At 48.2% G+C, this 21,545-nt stretch overlaps 1 protein-coding gene across 1 annotated transcript in view; it reads right to left on the reverse strand.

Annotated features, from left to right (window-relative positions):
* SPATA5 (spermatogenesis associated 5) overlaps positions 1-21,545 on the reverse strand; it is a 195,919-nt gene that overhangs the window by 1,214 nt on the left and 173,160 nt on the right. The window lies entirely within an intron of this gene.

The raw sequence follows: 21,545 nt of genomic DNA on the forward strand, positions 1-21,545 counted from the left end.
CCCACCCCCGCAGACACCCCCAAGGGCGGGCACGAACACTGGGCCGGCCCCTCCCTCTCTCTCTCGGGGCGGGCCCACCCACAGGGCCTTCCGAAGCAGAGCGCAGCGCGTGCGCACAGCAGGCCGCATGCGCCTGTACAGGAGCATTTTCAGTGTGCTGAGCGCTTTACAGATGGGGAAACTGAGGGGCAGCGGAGAGCGGCGGCTCGTCCAGGGCCCGCACGCAGTCAGGGGGCAGCAGGTGTGTCCTGGGCCGCCGCTGACTCGAGGCCCGGCCCGTGTGTCCGCATGCGGCCTGGCACTCAGGGACCCTCTCTGGGCTTCTCTCGGGGAAGATCCCAGTTTTCACCGAGTCCCGGCTGAAACGACCAAGAGGCAGAAGCGCGGGCTGCGGCCTGGACCCGGGGAGTGCCTGGACGGAGTGGGGAAGGGCCCGGAGGGATCCTCGGGGTGGCCTAGGCCTCTCGAAATAAGTGATTGTAGGGGGCTCGCCTGTGAGCCAGACTGGAGGCCCGACAGAAGGTTTATTAAAGGGTACTCTAGGCAGCAAGGCCCAGACTCGTGAAGACCTAGTTCAGAACCAGCCTCGCACACTTCCCAGCTGGGTCACTCCTACCTCAGTTTCCACATCTGTAAAGAGAAGATAATCATAGGACCTATACCCCAGGGCTGGAGTGAGGAGGAAGAGACAATGTCGGTAAGGCTAAATAAAGCTCCCTGAAGATGCTGTTCCTTGTAGATCAAAGCATTCTTTTGTTTATTCTTGACTTCTATTTTTCTTGGGGTTTTTTGGTCCATTTTCCTTTGACTAATGTGGAAGCGTCTTACGTGACTGCGGATGTATAATCTATATCAAAGTGCTCGTCTTTTCCAGGAGGGCAGAGGGAGGGAGAGAATTTGGAACTCAAAAATGATAAAAAACGGATGCTAAGGGGCAGCTAGGTAGCACAGTGGCTAGAGATCCAGGCTTGGAGTCAGGAGGTCCTGGGTTCAAATAAGGCCTCAGATCCCTCCTAGCTGTGTAACCATAAACGAGACACTTCACCCTGCCTCAGTTTCCTCATTTGTAAAATAAACTGGAGAAGAAAATGGCAAACCATTGCCACAAAAACCCCAAAGGGGTCACAAAGCCCTGGACAGGACTGAGACGACGGAACAGCAACAAAAGCATCTAAGGGAATTTATACACACATAAACGTACACATCACGTATAAATGCTGCAGGCTGGACGCGAGAGAAGCCCTTACCTGTATCTGCACAGAGCAAGGCATTATGGGGTCTCCAGCAGCCTCAGACAAAGGTCCCCTGACCCAGCCTACCCCGGGCTTGCTCCTCTGCTTTAAGCCCCAGAGGGACCCGATGGGAGGTTTAGGCTTTCTATTAGTCTAATTAGATGAATTCACTTGGGCCCCCGCCACGCACCATGAAATGCTCATTATTTAATGAAACGGAGAAACATTTCTCAAAAGGCATCGCTATTTTTCACCATCTGTATCGGACCTCCTGACAGGGGGTCGGGGACAGACAGATGACCGCCTACACCATCACGGCCAGGGAAGGACGTGCCGTGTGTGTGTGTGACGAGGGATCCTCAACCTGCAACGTGACCCTTTTCTTTACTTCAGTCCTCTCAAGCTCCAGAGGGACCCGGCAGTGTCCCTGGATCATTTATCTCCCAAAACTCCAATTAATGAGCTCGAGCCTCGCCCGGTATTCATGAGATATCAACCATCACTTAAAAGAGTCCCCCGTGGGACTCTTTTATGGGGAGGACATTCGCCTTCCTTACGTGAAAGGCAGGAAAGAATTCTCTGTTATTCATTCTGCTGTGTGACAACTTGCTAAGACGCAGACATTTTCATTTTCATTTAAATACAGAAAACTGAGCCATTACTCTTAGGAAGTTTCTTTGATTCATTCATTAACTGTTATTTAGCAACAACTGATTAACAAAGAGAGCGGAAAGTAACCGTCTGTCTATGAAACTATTCGGCACTTCGTGGATGCCCCCACATAATAGTGGTCGGCTCCTCACTCCACTGGGACCCCCATCTTTCCCCGGGAAGTCCCCTCCAGATCCCGGTGAGTCTCTAAGGAATTTTCTTTGAGTCCCTCCTCAACAGTACGGCGGTGCCTTTTTCCCTTAAACACAGGCAGGAGTCTCTCCAGAATACGCGCCTCACTAGCTCTGGCCAGTCTCTTCCCCCGGACGAGTGGCGGCCAGCCTCCTCTGACCCGCATGCAGCCTGTGGAGGGAACAAGGGCAGCCTCGTGCCTCGGAGGCTGCCGCTCTAAACGTACGTGCTAAGAAAAGGCTCCCCCCACCCCACCCCCCCCCAGGTCCCAAGCTGGAGACTGGTGGGGAGGAAGGGGCCGAGACTCCCTGAAGACAGACCGGGCAGCTCGGTGAGGCGATGCCGCTTAGAGGCAAAGGGCTGCCCGAGATCATTATCCGCTCCAGAACCTCAGGCGGGCCTTCCTTTTGAAGGCTGCTTCCTCATGGACTGGAGACACGAGGAGCCGCCAGAGGGGGCCTAAAGGAAGCTCGGCAGTCACTAGCCATGGACTTACAGTTCCTGAGGCAGGGGGAGCCTTGGGAGCCCTCACCACCTGCCCCTTGCCCCAGGCTCCATTTTACAGATGAGAAAACTGAGGTCCAGGGGCTGAAAGAAGGGCGTCTGTGTGATCCCGTGCCTTCAAGCGATCTTTCTAAAGAATGCTGTGCGATGGCATCCCCGTCGTCAGAGCGAGGCCTCCCCCAAGACGCCAGGCCTCTGCCTCCTTTCCCCACGAATGAACACACGGCCCGGCGACGGAGGGAGGCCCTCCGGAGACGGCTGGACCGTACAGAGCCAGGCGGGGATCCGGACGGCCTCGACACCTCCCTGCCGCCACACTGAACACACGCGGGGTCGGGAGCCATTTCGGTGATAAGGAAACTGAGCTGAACTTTCCCGCGAAGCCCACCCACACGCGGCCTGGCTGAAGGGAGACGCATCTGAACTGCAGACGGTGTCGAGAATGTAGCCTTTAGGAAGAAGGTGCTGGGCCGCTGGAGCACCTCCATGCGCCCGGGGAGAAGGTGCTCCAGAAGGCTCTCCGCCATCCTGTCCTCAGCGGGGCATGAGCGACCACAGCGGCGCACACCCGGGCCCGGGACACCGTCCAGCTTTGTTCAGTCAGCGAACACTCATGAAGCCCCTGCGAGAGCCCAGGACGGGGCCAGGAGAAGCGGGCGCTCCACGCGTCCCACGAGCTGAGACTCCTGCTCGGCCATGTGAGGGGCGGTCACGGAGGCGCCGCAGGCAGAAGCACGGCCGGGCCCGAGGGCCCGCCAGCGAGGAGTCCTCGGGAGGGCAGCCGGCCACGGCTCCGACTCATTTCAGGGGATCCCCGGCTCGGAACTCCCTAAAGGCGTCCTAGGCGCTGCGGGCCGAGTGAGAGGCCGGACTCCCGGGGCAGGGACTACCGACACCCCCTGGGGAGGCAGCGAGGCCGTAAAAAGCCAGAGAGCAGGCGCCCAGGCAGAGCCCAGGGGCCGCAGCACGGAGACGCACCGAGGAGCTGAGGCCTCCACCAAGCCGTCAGTGAGCATTTATTAAGCAGAGCCTGGAAGAGCTGTCCCAGAAGCAGGAGCAGAAAGGCTCTGGGGGGGGGGGGGGGGGATGGCGATTCAGGCCTGAAGCTCAGGGTAGAGACAGCAGCTGGATGTGTACATCGAGGAGTCACCAGGCAGAGTAACAGGTAAACCCAGGGAAGCTGATGAGGAGAGGAAGGGTGAGGGAGAGAGGAAGGGAGGGGATAGACAGACAGACAGACAGAGACAGAGAGAAAGAGAGAGAGCAAAGGGAAGAGGGGTTATTGCAATGACCTATGAGTGGCGCTCGGGAGAGGCGGGGATCAGAGGGGAGCTAGAAGAGGCCTCTGAGGGGGTACTTAAGGTGGCCTCAGTTTACAGGTGAGCTCACGGAGAGGCTGTGATGGGCGACCCCTGACTGCAGAGCCGCTGAATCCATGAGATCTGATGAGACTCGGCGAAGGGCAGAGGGAAAAAGAAGAGAGGAGGGCCTGGGTGGCACAGACACGTCCGAGCCTTTAGGGTGCTCCGAGTCTAAGGCTGGGCAGTCTCTGTATGACTCCGGACACCCCATTTCCTCAGGGAAACACAGACACAGACACCCCCGGGCACCTGAGGGCCGTGGCCACGTGGCTCGGGGTTCTGGTCTGGCTCTAAAGACACAGCTTGCCTACCCCAGAATAAACAACAGCCGAGAAGCCTGGGCTCCGGTCTGGGCGTGTGTCCTGCAGCAGGCCCGGAGAGAGGCCGGCGCCCCCACTGGTCAGAGACCGGGGCAGCAGCTGCCCGGGACGAGCCTGCCTTCCTGTGGGCAGGGATGCAGCCCCTCCAGCACGCAGCTCAGCCCCTGCGCCCCGAGTAAGCATTCGGTGACCTCTGTGGAGAGGAATCGTGCGTCTGTGGCGTGTCGTTAACCCCGGGATTCTATCCAGAACTTTATAGCATTCCCTCAAGTTCCCGAACTTCCTTCAGAATTTGAACTGAAGGGAAAACAAATCTCTCTGGAACCTCCCCAAATGCAGAAACTTCTAGCTGAAGGGAAGAGAGTTTCACAGAGCTGGAAGCCAGCTGCGGGAACAGGAGGATTACCCCACAATGGAAGTGGTTTTGCAATCTTAAGCCAGGCATCCACCACTATGAATGGGCCAGTGTGTGCCTAAAAGCACCCCGCGATGCAGAGGGAGCACGAACTGAGGGCCGAGCCCTTCCTCTCCAGCCTGGAATTCCTGATCCAGAAACTCACCCACAGGGCTTGCAGGTAGGCCCCACCCGGGCACGGAAGCTTCTGATCTTGCAAACTGGCGTCCAACTGGGGCCGTGTGCGAGGGAGGAAAGGAGCCGCTCTTGCTCGCCTCTGAGCGCCGGGGGAAGCGGGGCCTTGGTGCCAAAGAGCTTTCGCCTCCCTCCCCCTTCCCAAGGCCACTGCACAGACCTGTCTGGCTTTATCTTCCTCCTCTACACACTTGTTTTGGGTTAGTGGCAGTTTGTGGGGAGAAAAGACTGGAAATAAGAAGGCTGACTAGGAAGTAATGACATCCGCCCTGACAAGAGTACTAGAGGCCTGACTGAAGGTAGTAGCTGGGAAAATGGTCAGGAAGAGACAGATAAAGATGCTGGGGAGGATAAATGTACGGAATATGTGGAGAAAGAGGGACAGGTCTAAAACAATTTCAAGGTTTGCCAAAGGATGGCTCCAATGGGATGAAGGGAAAATGGAAGCCCTGGAGTAAATCCTGCTTAGGCCTTTCGAGGGCCTAAACTTTGTCCATCTGCTTTGTTCCAGGGCTGTATACTAATATCTGCCCCCGAGATGAAACAAATACCTGCCCACCCCCCCTTTCTGAGCCCCCAGGAGGACATCTGATCAGGCCTCTGAGAATTCTGGGAACCGACACTCTGGTGATCACATTTCCTCCCTGGGAGGAGGCCACCTTTCACCTGAAAAGGACAAATTATTCCCAGGTTGTTGCCAAACCTCACTCAATCTCCATTTCAGAGTGAATTTGCAATTTCCTGACTTGACCAAACTCAAGAACTTTTCATCAGCACCAGCACACACAGCTAGGACTCAGGCGGGGACCTACCTAGAGGGATGGATCAGTGGGGCCTCAGACCAGGCAGGAACCTCCAACCGTGGCTACCACCGCCATAACGCTCTGAAAATCAGTTCTAAAATGCAGTTCTAGGAAATCTGGCCATCCCCAAATAGCCCTAACACTTCACTCTATCTATATAAACTCGGAGGCGACGAAGACAGGCAAAAGAAAAGTTCCTGCCCTAAGAGGATCTACATATATATATATATATTTACCACCACAGGGTTGTGATACATCTATATAATACCTTTATATAAATAACACATATGTGAAATAGAACCCCATTTCTTCCATAGGTAACACTAGCCTATACTTTTCTGCCATGGAGGAAGGGAGGCAGGCAGGTATCCTAAAAGCAACCTGCAGAGAAGTCTACGTGACCTTGAGAAAGTCAATCTCTTGGAGCCTCATTTTTCATAGGACCTCAAAGATCCCTATGAAAAGTCGTGGCTCCCCTTGGGATGCCGTCGCTGGGAGAGCCTCCCAGCTGCTGAGGCTCAGAGAGATGACTCCAGAGGCCTCCTGCTGGCCGTACAGCGAGCCTCGGGAGCAGCCCTGGAACCCAGCTCTTGAGACTTCCAAAAAGCCAAGCCGTGTGATTCTTGGCTGAGATCACAGCGCCTTCTTGGTCACTCACTTTTGTGGGCTTTACCTCAGGTCACCCGGAGCACCCCGACACTCCCTCTCGATGATTACATTAGTCCTAAAAGAGTTCTAAAACAAATGAAAAATACAGATTTCCATTGCTCAAAGTCCTGCTTCCAATTTTCTGAAGGAAATTAAATAATGTATAAATCAAATGCTGGGCTGAGGCCCAGGCAGCCGAGCATCGCTTTGTCCTTTCAATGCAAAGAGGAAATGTCTGCCATGAGGGTGACATGCCAAGAGAAACAAAATGGAAGCTCAGCTCCATCGTGAAAGGAGACTGCAAGGAGGTTATGGGACCACATACTAACGAGGAAATGGGAGGATCGGGGATCCTTTACTTTGAAAATTAAGAACATGGAGCAAGGAACACGGACTCTAAATTGTCAAGAAGGAGATAGCAGAGGAAAGCAGTCAAGCAGTCAGTCAAGGAGCATTTTAAGACACTTCTTATGGGCAAATAGAGGGACAAGGAGTCAATCAAGCAACTAGTCAGTAAACATTAAGTGCCTACATACAAGAAGGCGCTTACAATGTAATGGGGGAGACAACATACCAATAAATATATACGAAGCAAGCTATGTTTAGAATAAAGAAGGAATAATTAAAAACAGGAAGGCACCGGAATTAAGAGATTAGGGGGCAATGGGGTAGCATGGTAGATAAAGCAATAGGTCAGGAGTCCAGAGGACCTGGATTCAAATACCACCTCAGACACTTCCTAATTGTGTGACCCTGGGCAAGTCCCTTCACCCTGCTTGCCTCCATCTCCTCATCTGTAAAATGAACTGGAGAAGGAAATGGCAGACCACTCCAGAGTCTGCCAAGAAAACCTCAACAGGGGTCAATAAAGAGTTGGACACAACCAAAACAACTAAATGAAAATAACAATAAATTTGGGATAAAAATCCTTTTTTTTTTTTTTTTTTCTGTTTCCCACCAGCTGAACAAACTGGTGAAGGCAATCACAAAAAGGGCAGATAGAGAATAATAGTAATAGCAAATAGAGAGTAGGACTTGAGTCTTGAACCCAAGTTCAAGGCAGGCTGCTTCTGATAGTCTTTGGCTAAATGATCCTGAGTTAACTCCCTGTGGTTGTTAGAGCTCCTTAAACTCAAACCCATATGCATTGGCAGAGAGAATATTCCTGCTGGAAATTTCACAAAGCTCCAAATGTAAAAATAAAGAAGAGAAAAAGCTCATTTCTTGTGGATCCTCACAGCCCGAACCTTTAAAAGCGGCAAATGTCAGAGGTCTCCCAGGCCTCGTGTGACGTACGGGGGAAGCAAGGCCTCGAGGAGCAGAGGAGCCAGAGGAGCCGCCGAGCAGGCCTTCTGACTCCACGTCCACCACAGACTTTCCTCTTCACACTGTCCTGACCAGCACAGAAAAATGACCTTCACTCCGTCGGGAAACATTTGCAGAAAAGAGCCTTCGAGAACGGAGGATGTTCACGAATGGCAGCAAGCGAGCAAGCATGGAGATCGACCGAGTATATTTTGCCCAGGAGCAGTGTGGGGTTATTTACGAGGACCTTTTGGGGGGGGGGGGGAATGCTGAGCAGGCCTTCAGGGAGGGTGTTGACAGGAGCGCAGACACCTGGCGACCAAAGCTTTGCGGAGCATCGCCCCTTCCCCCCAACAAGGAAGACATAAATAAGCGTGGGGCTTCCCCACATGCTATGCAGGAACAGGATATTACTGCTTCAAGCACATTCATTTTTAAACAGTGGGGTGTCTTATGAATACCAAAAGCACTCTCCCTTCCCGTCCCCCTGGAGAATGGCCGGAGAACATAAAACATTCCAGAGATGAGGCGAGAAGAGACCTTAAGGTCTGCCTAACTGCTGACTGGAGGATAAATGAGCACAGGGACACACCCAAAGGCGTCTACACATCTAGCTTCTGACTGAAGACCTCCTCTTCATTAATTCAGGGCTGTTGTTTTTTTAAACCTTTACCTTCCATCTAAGAATCAATACTGAGTATTGGCTCTAAGGCAGAAGAGCACTAAGGACTAGGCAATGGGTAAGGGTGACTTGCCCAGGGTCACCCAGCTAGGGAGTGGCTGAGGTCACATTTGAACCCAGAACTTCCCATCTCTAGGCCTGGCTCTCAATCCACTGAACCATCTAGCTGCCAATTATTATTCTTTAAAAGAAAATGCTAATTGAGCTCACAATCCAGTAACATGAACTGCTACCGGCCATGTATTCCATCTCTCATTCGCCATGTGCTGAACTTGGCATCATCCCTATTCAACTTCATCTCCTAAGATTCAGCCCATTTCACAGCCAACTGGAAGTCTGATTCTGGCAGCCAACATTTGGGGACGGGAACAGACAACCGCGTGCCATCTTCCGTGACGGGCAGTGTTATAGCATGGATTGAGCGAGGGCTGAGAGCGGAACGTTATCCAAAAGAAAATGGTGATCAATGGCATCACATGGAGAAGGTGGGCCAAGAAGGAGGACTACTGGGAAGTCACCAGCACACTGGCAGAGAGAAGTCTGAGCTGAGCGCCGAGTCTAGGAGCCAGACCAAAGAGGGCTGAGAGGTGAGCAAAGAGAGGACGTGGAGGCAACGTGCATAAACACACACTTTCTGGCTGATCATGGAGGAGAGCTATAGGGCAATACCTGGAGAAGATGGCAGGTTGGAGGTTTTTTAGTTTTTGTTTCTTTAAGGATGGCACGAACTTAATTTTGAAGTTAGCTGGGAAGAAATCAAGAGAGGAGGGAGAGAAAGGAAGAAAGGAAGAGAGAGAGAGAGAGAGGGAGAGAGAGAGAGAGAGGGAGGAGAGAGGAAGGGGGAGGAGAGATACAGAGGGAGGGAGGGAGGGGGAGAGAGACAGACAGACAGACAGAGAAGAGAGGTAAATGGGGGAGAGAGAGTGAGGGAGAGGGAGAGGCTGAGGCTGAAAGAAGGGGGAGAGATGACTGAAGATAAATTCTACTGAAGCAGGGACCAGATGTTCACAAAGGGAATGGCCTCAGCAAAGAGAAGGAACAACTCTTTGCCAGAGTGGAGGAACCAGAGCTTCTATTTCCTCAATTTGCCCTCTTGAAAGCTGTGACCAGTAAGAAATTTGAGACTTCCGGGTAAGATGGCGGCAGTGTAAGGAGCAGCTGCTCGATCTCTCCTGACCGAACCACACAGGACCTCTCAAGGGGAAATAAAAACGAGTCCAGAAGAACGAAGGAACCCCACAACAGGGCGCAGCATTGAAGGTACGCAGAATCGGGGCATTTCCAGGCTATAAAGGGGTGAAACAGCTCTCACTAAAACGCAAGAGGAAGAAGCCCCTCCCCCACACCGCACACCTCGCACAACGCCAACGCACAAGAGTGAAAACAGGACTGGGGCAACCAGATAATCACTGGCAGCCCCGGGGCTTGTACCTGTGTGCTGCAAGACGAGGGACCCCAGGTGGCTGGGGGCCCGCAGGGATTTTCCCCAAGCCTCCACGTGGCTGAAGACACCGCCTCCGGCCAGGACAAAGGCCCCTAAAACATAGCCTTTCCCAAGCTCTGAAGGCAGCGCCTCAGGTGCGAATAAAGATCTCCAGCCCACAGACTTTCACTACCTTCTGCGGGGGTGAAAGCAGGGCCCTAAGAGCATCTGCGCAGGCAAAGGCAGTGCCCTAGGCTTGAATAACGATCTCCAGCCCAGGCTTGGACCTCCAGTGAGGACCTGGTGCAGACCTGAGCGTGGCTGTGGAAGCAGCCCCAAAGACTGCTGAAGGAACCTCGGGCAGAGGGGCAGACCGGGAACTACCAGGAGGCCTGACCCCGAGGACAAGGAGACCGGAGCCCCACCCCCCCACCCCCCAAGCTTGCAAGGCCCAGGCAGACCCTGAGTGCAAAGACAAAGCTGAAAAGGGGCGGGGCTAACAATGGCCAGCAATAAGGAAGTCCAGAAGAAAAAGACTATCAAGAGAAACTCTGGAACACTGGACAACTTCTACACAGAGAAAACAAAAATCCAAACCTCCCCAAAAAAATGAAAGCTGGTCACAAGCTATGGAAGAAATCTGGCAAGAAAATAACAGCTTAAAAGGCAGAATTTCGCAATTGGAAAGTGAGACAAGTCAACTGAAGACCAAAAATGACCAGATTGAAAAGGAAAACCAAAAAATTATAGCCGAAAACCAAAACATTAAAGCCGAAAACCAGTCCTTAAAGGCTAGAATCGAACATTTAGAAACCAATGATCTCTCAAGACAACAAGAACAAATAAAACAAAGTCAAAAGACTGATAAAATAGAAGGAAACATGAAATATCTCAATGAGAGAGTGACAGACCAAGAAAACCGGTCTAGAAGAGACAACTTGAGAATCATTGGTCTTCCAGAAAAGGCAGAAATTAATAGAAACTTGGACTCCATACTTAAAGAAATTATTCAGCAAAATTGCCCTGAAGTTCTACAACAAGAGGGCAATATAGACATTGAAAGGATCCATAGATCACCCTCTACGCTGGACCCAGAAAAGACAACACCCAGAAATATAATAGCGAAATTGAAGAGCTTTCAAGTTAAAGAAAAAATCTTACAAGAAGCCAGAAAGAGACAATTCAAATATCAAGGAGCACCAATAAGGATCACACAGGATCTGGCAGCCTCCACGCTAAAAGACCGCAAGACTTGGAATACAATATTCAGAAAGGCAAGAGAGCTGGGCCTTCAGCCACGAATCAACTACCCAGCATGGGCATTCAACAAAATCGAAGAATTCCAAGTTTTTGCACAAAAGAGACCGGGACTAAATGGAAAGTTTGACACTCGACCACAAATATCAAGAGAAAGATGAAAAGGTAAATAAGAAACAGAGGGAAAAGAAAGAAAGCTGTGACCAGTCTCTTAAATTCCAAATCTGCTGGCTGCTTCTCCAGTCTTGTTCTCTTTTTACCTCCTGGCAGCATTGACACTGCTGATCATGTCTCTGGATACTCTCTGGTCTTATTACATTGCTTTCTCCTGACTCTTCTCCCACCTGTCTGATTACTCTTTCTCATTTTCCTTTACTAATTCATATTAATGTCACATCTATGCATTTCAAGCCTGCCGTGTCCAAATCTGAACTCCTCATTTCTCACCCACATCTCTTCTTGATTTCTGCAAAGGGTACCATCATCCTTGTAGACACCAGGTTTGTAACCTCAGAGTCACCCTCAACTTCTCAATCCCCCTCACCCCACAAAACCAGTCATTTGCTAAATCTTGACATTTCTATGTTCACAATATTTCTCTCTCCAATCACAGCTGACATATTTGGGCCCTCATCATTGGCTACTGTTTGACAGGGGATGCATCTCTCTAATTTTTTCTGTGGGATTTTTTCACAGAACTATTGCAAAAAAATATCCTCTCAAGTGGCTGCCCTACCTTATGTCTCTCCATCGTCCATACCACTGGCAAGGCAATGATCTCAACATATTAGTCAGCTTAAGAAATTCCAGGGGACTCCTCTCAAAACTAAAATCAAACACGAACTCCAACAATTCTACCAGACTCCTTCGACTCCCTTCATGCATGCTTCAGCTCAGCCAAACTGGTCTTCTTGCTGTTCTTCCCAGAAGGCCCCTCCATCCTCGTTTCTGTGCATTTTTACAGGCACGGGCTGAGGGCCTTTTCTGATCACTCCCACGAATCTGGAGAGTCCCTTCTTTCATTTATTTCCATTTCCATGGATATCCATGTTGTTTTCTCTAATAAAAAGTACAGCAGAGGCTGTTTCTTTCTTTTTTTTTGCCTATTTCCTCAGCACCTCGCTTTTTCCTCACAATATTAGTTTCTGATTGATGGATTGAAAATGAGCTAATATAAAGAGTAATTTGGGAAAGAATAATGAACAGGATAATTTCAGAAAGAGCTGGAAAGACCTATGTGAACTGATGCAGAGTGCAATAAGCAGAACCAGGAGGAGAGTATACACAGAAAGTGAAATATCACCAATACAATGATCCAGGACAATTCTGAGGGACTGATGAAAAACAATGCTCTCCACCTCCAGAGAAACCAGAGAAAGAACTGATGGAGTAAAAATGCAGATGGAGGCATAGGATTTATCACTTGTTTATATGGGTATAGGATTTGGAGTTTTGGTTTTATAAGATGATTCACTTACAAAAATGAATAATATGGAAACACGTTTTGCATGATAATACACATATAACCCAGATTCAATTGCTTGTCAGATCTGGGAGTGGTGTGGGAAGAAGTAAGGGAGACAATGTGGATTATATAACTTTAGGAAACTCATGTGTAAATTTTGTTATTAAAACTATTTTTTTAAATAAAGAGTAATTCTGGGGCAGTTAGACAGACATTTCCTTGTTGTGTGACCCTGGGCAAGTCACTTAACCCCAACTGCTTACCTCTTATCACCCATTACCTTGGAACCCAGACTTTGCATCAACTCTAAGAAAGAAGGTAAGGGTTTTGGTTGTTTTTTTTTTTTTTTTTAAAGATAATTCAGAGTCAAAGGATGAGTTCACTGTGGATGGCCTATAATTTACATTTTTTATGGTAATTTGTCTAGATTCACCAGGAAGGAAGAAGAGAAGAGTTCAGACAGGTCATTCAACTCCCTTATTTTACAGAGAAGGCTGGGAGATACAGAGGATAAAACACTGGGCCTCAAGTCAGAAAGACTCATCTTCCTGCACTCAAATCCAGTCTTACTTCCCAGCTGGGTGACCCTGAGCAAGTCACTTTACCCTGTTTGCCTCAGTTTCCTCCTCTATAAAATGAGCTAGAGAATGAAATGGCAAACCACTCCAGTACCTCTGTCAAGAAAACCCCCAAAATGGGGTCAGGAAGAGTCTGATGAGACTGAAATGACTGAACAAGAAGAAGAAGAAAGTGAGGATCACAGTGGGTAAATGACTTGACTAAGGTCAATCAATCAGTCAACCAACCAACTAGCACAGATGTTCTATGCACTGTGGTAAGCATTAGGAAAACAAAGGCAAAAACAAATACTAATGCAATCAAAAAATTTAGCCCCTATTATAAAGAAATTCAAATTCCTGGGGTAGAAGCAGCATGCCAACCACTATGTGCTATAGAGATCTTAAGTTGAGGGCTATTTCAAAGGGCAGCCACTAAGACTGAAGAAGACCAGGGGAAAAAGCATTTTGTTCCGATCTGGTCTCAGACCCAGTGACCCTGGCCAAGTCGCTTCCGTCCACTACATAGCCCTTATTGATCTTCTGCTTTGGAACCATACACAGAATTGATTCTAAGATGGAAGGTAAGGGTTTGAAGAAAAGAAAAAGAAAAGCTTTTTACAGGAAGTGGATTTTTAGGCAGAGATAAAGAAGGAGAGAATGGTGGGCACAGGGAACAGTCAGTCATACACCGGGCATCAGGAGATGGAAGGTAAGGTGTAAGAAGACTGGAGAGACCAACAAGAAACTTCCCTTCTCTCCACTCCCATCCCATTGGAGGCCATTGACTAGCATGGGCAAATCTGATCCCTTTCAGGCATTCTTTGCCCAGGAGCTCTGACAGCTTTTATAATGGTAGACGGCCTCATTTATTTGTAAATATGTGGATGTAAGTTTAACTTTAACTCTGAAGTCACTGCATAAATCTCATCTCAATAAGGGAAAGAAAAAATAATTTCTAGAAAACAGCTACCACAAAAAAAAACATCAAACATCAATATTTGGTATCATGACTTTATCACATGTATTTGCTAGTCTATAAATCTTTTTTTTTACTTTAGAAATAATCTTTGTTTTCAGTTTTTAATTTCAGCTATTTTATAATTTAAAATTTTTAAATTAATTTTTGAAAAATTTTTATTTAAAACAATTTTAAAATTAAAAAAAATTTTATTTAAAACAATTTTTAAAAAGATTATCTAATTTTATTTATCTGTAATTAATTTTTTTTTTTTTAAAGAAACCGTACCTTCCATCTTAGGATCAATAAAAGGTAGAGGAATGGTAAGGGTTAGGCAATGAGAATTAAGTGACTTGCCAAGGGTCACCCAGTTAGAAAGTGACCGAGGCCAGGTTTGAACCCAGGGCCTCCCATCTCTAGCCCTGGCTCTCAATTCATGGACCCCCCCCAGCTGCCCCCAAAATGAATCTTTTAAATTATCAAGCATTTCTTTTTCTCTTTTACAAACCCTACTTGGGGAGGGGGGCTTATAACAAATAAACAGTGAAGCCCCCCCAAAGTAAATTCTATATTGGCCATATCCAAAAATGTCCATCTCGGTGTGTCCCCTGAGCCCATGTTCTCTGTGCTGGGGGGTGGAAAGCACCATCCTCCATCACTGGTTTTCTGGAATCCTGGTGGCTCATTGCACTGATCAGCCTAGTTTATAATTTTAAGGCCTAAATGAAAGCAAGAAAATCACGAGGCCCATTAAATGGAACAGATTGCCAAGGTGGCCACTTGACGTTTCCTTCTCTTTTGGCCACTTCCCTGGCCCGAAAGACCTCAAATGGAAAGTTAAGACAATATTTAAGGGAATAAACCAAACATGGAAGTAAGAGGCCTGCTCTGAATGCACATGCACGAGCTTTGGGGTTTCACATCCTTGAGTATCTGCAGGCCCCCAAATGTCAGTAACCAGAAGCAGGGCCTGGTGGCACTCGAGCAGGGAAAGGGGATATTTCCCAGAGAGAGGCTGTCAACGGGTGTTTACATTGAAATGCAGGACACGCTGGCTGGGCGTGGAGGAAAGGAAGCCTGGAGTCTTCTGCTTCGAGAAAGAGTCGTGCCCGTAAGTCGTGAAAGGCAGCGCGTGGTCCAACCACCGGGGGCGGTGCAGCTTTGGGGGCTTAACCTAGATGGGAATTCAGGTGCTTCCTCCAGCCTTTCCCTCGTCCTCTCTACCCTCCAAATGCACCAAGCAGCTCTCCAGAGTCTTCAATCACATAAAAATGACTTTGAGCCATCACCATTGATAAAAGTACATCAATGTTTTCTATACAAAGCACCCACTAAGTGCCAGGCACTGTGCTAGTGCGGAGAATACAAAAAGAGGCAAAGGGCACTTGTTGCCCTCAAGGACCTCACAACCTAACTGGAGAACCAAAATTAATTTGGACCCATCACTGGGAGTTGGGCATTCGGGCTGAATAGATAGATGGAGGCCACTTCTTTTCTGGATATTTGCTTTTCATCCTCTCCTAGATACAAGAAAGCCATTCGCTATGACACAGTCTCAAAATACATGGGTCATTTGTGGGAGAGTGGAAAGATTGAAGTGTTAGACAGCACTGGGTTCAAATCCTAACTTCCACCATTACTAGCTATCGTGATCTTGGTCAAGTCACTTGCCCAGTTTCCTCAACTATAAAATGGGAAGGGTTGTTGTGAAGATCAAGGGATGCCCCCTCTCAAAAAATAAAAGAAACAAGGTACTAAGCCCATGCAGGGTACCCAGGGCACCAAGATGAAACGAGTCAAATGGCCTCTGCCCTCAAAGGGACCTGTAATTGGGGGTGGACATGGCCACAAATAAGGAGAACAAGTTAGAACACTGGCCGGTGCTGGAGAGCCAGGAAAGATTCTGGGAAGGGATGTTGGATGGAAGATCACTACCAGAAGAAGCTTGGCCAAAAAACGTCCCAAAGTGAAGAATCCGGGGCAGGGCCAAGATGGTGGCTCAGTAGCAGCAAAAGTTGGAACTGCTCCAAGGATCCTCCCAAACCAAAGGGAAGAATCTCTATTTAATATGCCTAACCACCTCCCAATGCATCCATTTTACAAGTGGAAATGTTTGCATTTTGTCAGCTTAAACCAAGCTCAAATTGTCCCCTCGGCCTACCATGAAGGCCGTGCAATGCAAACAAATTCTATGGCTTGCTGGGATCTGGATCTCCCTGGATCAGGATGGAGACTGTTGCTTGGAATATGGTGCCACATATGCCCGCCCATCCTGCAATGCCCTGGCACTGAAATAATGGGTTACTCCATTAGATCACAGGACACTGGATGGTGACGACGGCTGGCACTAAGATGGTGGCCACATAAGTGTGTCAGAGAGCCCCTCTACAGGAAGAATTCAAGAACTGGCAACTGATGGGACACTTGGGGGAGGGAGAATGAAAAGGTGGGGAAAACACCGAGATTGTGGTTAGAAATGAGAGGCAACTGGATAGCACTCTGGACAGAGATTTGGGTTTGGAATCAGGAGACCCCAGTTCAATTCCAGCCTCAGATACTTGCTAGCTATATGACCCTGGGCAAGTCACTTCACCTTGCCTGCTTGTTTCCTCAGTTATAAAATGGGAATAAAACTTGGACCTGCTTCCCAGGGTTGCTACGAGGATCAAATGAGAGAGTATTTGTAAAGTGCCTAGCACAATGTCTGAGACACAGAAGGCACTAAGAAATGCTTAGAAAGAGAATGAAATGAAAGAAAGAACGGCAAGGCTGGAAGAGGCGTAGGACAATCTGGCCTGCTCTCTTCAGACAAGGAAATTGGGCCTACGGAGTCCTGTGCCTGGAGATCCACCAAGGTCCCTCCGTGATCCACTCACCACATGAAGCATGGGCCAGTGTCTTCTGTGAGCCACACTCTGGGGTGAGAGGAGGTTAGAGGAGGCCCTGCCGGGCCATCTATACACCATACGTCTTACGGGAGAGGGCAGGCGCAGCCGGGAGACAGCAGCAAGGCAGTACGTATTTGGTGTGCGCGGCACGTGCCAGGGATTCCCGCCCCACGAGTGGCGTCCGGGTGTACCTTTTGATCCCGCCATACCACTACTAGGTAGGAGAGGACCTCTTTGTGCAGAAATATTCATAGCCACGCTCTCTGTGGGGGCAAAGAACTGGCAACAGAGGGGCGTCCCTCCCCGGGAATGGCGGAGCAAGCCGTGGTGTGTGCCGGCGATGGAATACGATGGGGCGGTGAGGAGGGATGAGCGGGAGGACTTCAGAGAGAGCCGGGGAGGCCTTCGTGGACTGATGCAGAGTGAAGTCAGCAGAACCAGGAGAACAATGTACACAGTCACAGCGATAGTGTGGGGGGATCGACGGTGACAGACTGGGCTCCTGACAGGGCTACAACGACCCGGGACAAGTCTGAGGGCTGATGACGGCACATTTATCCCCTGCTTATTTGGGTATATGACTTGGGGTTTTGGTTATTCTCTTACAAGAATGAATAACATGGAAACGTGTTATGCGTGATAATACATGTACAACCCAGACTAAATGGTCTGCTAGCTCCAAAGGCAGGGAGGCCAGGAGAGAGGGGCACAATATGGATCATGTGAACTTGAAAAACTTATGTGGACATTTGCTATTAAAATAAAATGAAGATAAAAACATAAAAAATTTCAGGAGAAACTAGAAAGAAGCACTAGAGAAGGTGCTACAATTAAGGGTCAGCAAACTATGGATTGTGGCCAAATCCTGTCTGATGTCTGCCTGGGATGACCCAAGACCTAAGAATGGTTTTTACATTTAAAAATAAATAAATCAGTAAAGCTCCCAGGTGGTCATTTGAGTCTCTTGCTCTACTGGGGAGATTTTAGCCAGGCCTGAGACCAGGAAATGGGATGAGATGAGGAGGAAAAGTATTCCAGGTGTGACAGCCAGTCAGGAAAATGGTGTATTTCTAGTGGAGTTTTTGAAGGAAACAAGGGATTCTAAGAGATAGGGGGGTGGGGTGGGGGGAGGGAGGTACAGTTAATGCAAACACTGGGAGGTAGGAGATGAAATTTTAGGAGAAAAGATACAGTTTGTAAGCCTTAACAAAGATTAAACAAATAAAAATGCGTTGGGTGCATTATTATTATTGTTGTTGTGGTCCAACAAATGTTTATTCCTGATAAATTTAAAAATATTCCTAAATTTAAAAAAAAGAATAAAAAAAGTAAAAGGATCATGTTAGGAGATCATAGGCTCTTAGAACCAGCCACCGAGGGTGATCTTCAGGTAGATGTGAACTCTGCAGAATAATGGGAACATCATCGGCTCTGATTAGACAGAAACATATCGGAGAAGTCTCTGGAGTTGAGCATCTTAGAGACTCTAGCTGAATGTAAGAAAGTATCATCTGGGTTTCCATTAACCATGTTTCTTCGTTGTCAGCCCCTCCACTGGACTGTAGGCTCCAGGAAGGGTCAGGCTGGCTGTGGGCCAAACTCTTCCCTCCCCTGGTGTCAAACCCAGGCCTTGGCATTCGGTGCCTAACAAATGTATGCTGAACAACAGCATGTTTAGTCTGGAGAAGTGACAGCTCGGGAGAAGATTGTGAGCTGTCTTCAAGTACGTGAAAGGCAGTGCTCATGGCGGAGGGGATAGACTTGTTCTGCTGGGCTTCAGGGGCCAGAACTAAGAACAACAGGAAGAAGCTGCAAAGAACCTCTCTAAAAAGCAGAACTGTCCCAAAGTGAAATGGCCTCCCTTGGGAGGCGGCGAAGGCACTTGTCGAGAACGTGGGAGAGCCCTGGAATCCCTGCGGCCTTGGCAATTGTGTGGGTGGGTGAAGGAAGGAAGGAAGGACCCTAGTGATCCCTCGGTAGGCACTGGGGATGGATTCCTGGTGCTAACAGACATAACTGCTGAGAACTGGCACTTTTCTGCCTAAAACAGCTTTTAAGAGGGTTCCTTCACATCTGAATTCTAGGAAGAGGAAAGCAGAGGCTTGCCTAATTGAACATAATTCTTGCTTTTAAATCCAAACCACTCCCCAAGCATTCTTTTTAGGTGAATAAAGATATGTCAAGGGGCTACTTTTGCTCCCAATTTGCATGTGCCAAAAAATGTCTTGTACGGGTGCCAAGAAGCTGCTTGAACATTTAATTTTTTTGAAATTGCATTTTACAAAGGAATTTTCAGCCCAGAAGCAAAGGAAGGTCAACCTGCAAAGATTCTGGCTTCCGGACGGGCAATACGGGTTGGGAATTGGAAGCACTCTGCTAGGGAGCTGGAAGCCAAGGAAGGACCCATCGTTTCACGGGTTGGGACGGAAGATGACTTTTACGAAACCAAAAGCCAAGAGAAAGGGGGCCTTTCCTCCAACGTGTCTCTCTTAGGATTCTTTTTGGTTGCGGTGTCGTGGACTTGTTTCATGGACGTGGCGGGCGCAGCAGAAGGCTCACCATCAGCAGCATCGTTATCACCATCACTACGAGCACTTCGATGGCAGCCACGTGCCAAACGCTATTCAGCTATTATCATGGATGCCAGATACTGAGAGGACGTGGCTTCAAGCCCAGCTTTCCTCATGGGATGCTGAGCGGGCTGCTTAGGCCTTGTGGGCCTCGGCGTCTTCATCTGGGAAATGGGGAGGATGAACTGGATGACCTCCGATGTCTCCTGAGTAGTCATTCTCTCTCTGTCCATGGAAGTGCAACGGGGACATCGCCTTTGTGACTTAGAGCAGGGCCTGCGGGTGTCTTTCTGGCCAGCCTGTGCTCTCTCTGCTGGGGATGGGGAAGGAAGGAAAGGAGGCCCCAGGAGGCAGAGGAATGGAGGCCAGTGTGGGGCCAGGCCGTGGGGATGGGGAGACGAAACAAGGACACAGAGAGTGGGCCAAAGAGGCAGGGCCAGGTGGTGAGGGATCGTCGCTCCTGACACACATAGATGTGCCACAAGCTGGTCAGCTGATCATGGGCTATTTAAAAAACATGGCAAACATTCTGGTCCGGAATTGGCCCTTTCTTCTCAGCTCTAACATGCACTTCTGGGCCATTTCAGCCACATTCAGCCACATTCTGCCCATCAGCCGGGATCCAGGAGCCGATGGCTGGCACTGAGTCAACCCAGCTGGCAGGCATGGCAGCACACAACGTTCCTGAGGATGCTGTTCCTTGCTATAAACATCTCATTGACAAGAACTTTCAGTAATCAGAATTACGATCTCCGTGTTGTCAGCATCTGCATCGACTCGCTTTGATATGATCTCTTGCTTAAAAGGGAGTGGGGAGGGGAGAGCCTTGAGCTGACAGTCGCATGTTACCAGCTGGAGGATCAAAAATGAGAGGTAGAATGGATACAGCCTTAGGTTACTTACTGATGTCCCTGGAAACAAGGAAGTTGTATTCCACAGATCTCAAGAGTCAAAGCAGGGTCCAGAATCGTTAGTACTTGATAGGAGTCTGCCTAGGGCAGAGAAGATTCCCTAACTTTCTAAAAAAATTTTTTTCACATGTAAAATGGATATCATATTGTTTGCTTTCACAATAGGAGAAGAGCAGCTGAAGGGAAAGAATTTGGAACTGAAATATAAAAATACATATAAAAATATTTTGGCAGCATAAAGAATATTTTTCTTAAATTCCATTTTTAAATTTTCAGTTCTAAATTTTCCCCTTTTCTCCACCCATTGATAAGGCAAGAAAAACAAAACCCATTACAAATACGTGTAGCTATCTATAACAAATTTTCACAATAACCATGTCCAAAAAAGAAAGAGAAAAAAAATAAAAAGCAAGAGCAAAAAAAAGGAAGGAGGAAGGACAAGAAGGAGAGAGAGGATGAAGGGAAGGAAGAAAAGGGGTAGAAAAAGAAGGAATGGTATAAAGAAAGTAAAGCTGTTTCAGACTGTATTCTGTATATAAAGGTATATAGAGGAAAGGAAGCAATGATATGAAGAAAGTAAAGATGTTTCATACTGTACTCTGAATCTATCAGTTCTCTATCTGGAAGTATAGGTAGCATTTTTCATCATGAGTCCTTTAGAATTCTGGTGGGCCAGAGTGTTGATCAGAATTACTAAGTCTTTCAAAGTTGATTACCTTTACAATACTGTTATTATCGTGTAAATTGTTCTCCTGTTTCTGTTCACTTCACTTTGCATCAGTTCACATAAGTCTTCCTAGGTTTTTCTTAAACAATCTTGCTTAACATTTCTTATAGAACTTCTTCAAGTATTCCATTATAATTATATACCACAACTTGTTCAGTCATTCCCCAATGGATGGGCATCCTTTCCATTTCCAATCCTTTTTCATCACAAAAAGCTGCTATAAATATTTTTGTACATAAAGATTTTTTTCTTTGATCTCTTTGGGCTAATTGCTAGATCAAAGGGTGTATACAGTTTTATTGCCTTTTGGGCATAAGTCCATATTTTTCTCCAGAATGGCTGAATCAGTTCCAAACTTTATTAAGAGTACATTAGTGTCCCTATTTTTTCACATCCATCCTACCATTTGTCATTTTGCTTTTCTGCCATGTTAGCCACCCTAACAGGTGTGAGGTGGTATCTCAGAGTCATCTGAATTTGCATTTCTATAATTATTAGT

This window comes from Gracilinanus agilis, chromosome 6 (assembly GCF_016433145.1).
Source record: "Gracilinanus agilis isolate LMUSP501 chromosome 6, AgileGrace, whole genome shotgun sequence".
In the NCBI taxonomy this organism is placed as follows: domain Eukaryota; kingdom Metazoa; phylum Chordata; class Mammalia; order Didelphimorphia; family Didelphidae; genus Gracilinanus; species Gracilinanus agilis.